A 1359-nucleotide genomic window follows, 5' to 3' on the forward strand; every position below is an offset into this window, starting at 1 on the left:
TTCTCCAGAAGCTCCAGGACCTTCCTATTTTTACCATGCAGTGCTCTGAAGCTCCATCATTCCCATTTTTACTCTCACCCCCAGGGTTCCAGACCCACCAACTCATCTGAAGGCCAGAAAACTGATGAGTGTCACCTCCTCCTGATCCTGCTGGATTCTGGATAAAGCTGCTGCACGTTGAGACAAGGAGTAAGGAAAACCAGCCAGAGCCTCATCAAACAGGACAACTGGAATCCTGCCTCAGACTGGCTGAGCAATGGGATGGATGCTTGTCAGCTTTTTTTTGAGGTGAGGGATGAAAATATTATTTAAGAGAAGGTTGGATCTTCAGTCTTGGTCCTACAGTTCCAAGGATCACCACTGGCTGAGATAACACCCTTCTTCTGATGGATTTCTGCAGAGGAAGTTGTCTGGAGGCAAATTCCAAAGTGTGGATCTCTCTGGAATGGTTCACATGGGGAATGTTGCAAACATTTGATTATTTGGCTCATTCCTCAGTCTGAACAAACAGCCAAGAAGAGGAAACTAACAAGCAAACACATTTCAAGTGCTGTTTGCATTTCAATGCCCCCAAAAGACTCAGTTTGGTTTAGAAATAGAAAAAAATTCCAACAGCTGGGGTGAAAGAAAGACAAAAAAATCAAATTATTGATCTTTCATTTTATCGTCCTGGGTTGAGGAGATTGTCCAGATTCAATTTGTCAAGCCACCAAGTGCTGAAGTAGAGCTGTGTTCCCTGACAATCAGTTACAAATGCAGGGAATTCCACCCAGCTCCTGCTGCAGGAGAGAGCAGGAAGTGATTCCGGGGTGACAAGGGAGGGAAGCTGCAGCTCGGACTCCACCCTTCACCCCAGCTTAAAGCAAGAGTCTGAGATGGGCTTTTCTTACTTTTCCCTTCCTTACAAAGCCTAGGAAATAAATTCAGGGCAACCACAGCATTTTTAAAGACCCCTCCAGTCCTGTGGGTTTTGGTGATGAAGCCTTACTGGATGGACAGATAAGACTGGAGAAGGAATTTTTATTCACTATTCACTTTTGGAATTAATATACCAAATATTTTGAGTGAAAGTGGAACTGAAATCCTTTTTTTTCCCAGCAAAAAAGATAATTGGAAAAACAAAATATTTTAAAAGATGAAATAAAATATATATTTATATATTTATATGTTTATATGTTTATATATAAATATATCAATATATCTATATAGTATTTATTTATTTATATACTTATATATATATTATATATAAAATATTTTAAAATATAAATTTTCAATATTTTTAATGCTTTTTACTTTTATGGATTGCTGCAATGAATTGGGTAAGTAGGTTTATCAAAGGAAAGCCATTACAAATCAGTC

This window comes from Parus major, chromosome 3 (assembly GCF_001522545.3).
Source record: "Parus major isolate Abel chromosome 3, Parus_major1.1, whole genome shotgun sequence".
In the NCBI taxonomy this organism is placed as follows: domain Eukaryota; kingdom Metazoa; phylum Chordata; class Aves; order Passeriformes; family Paridae; genus Parus; species Parus major.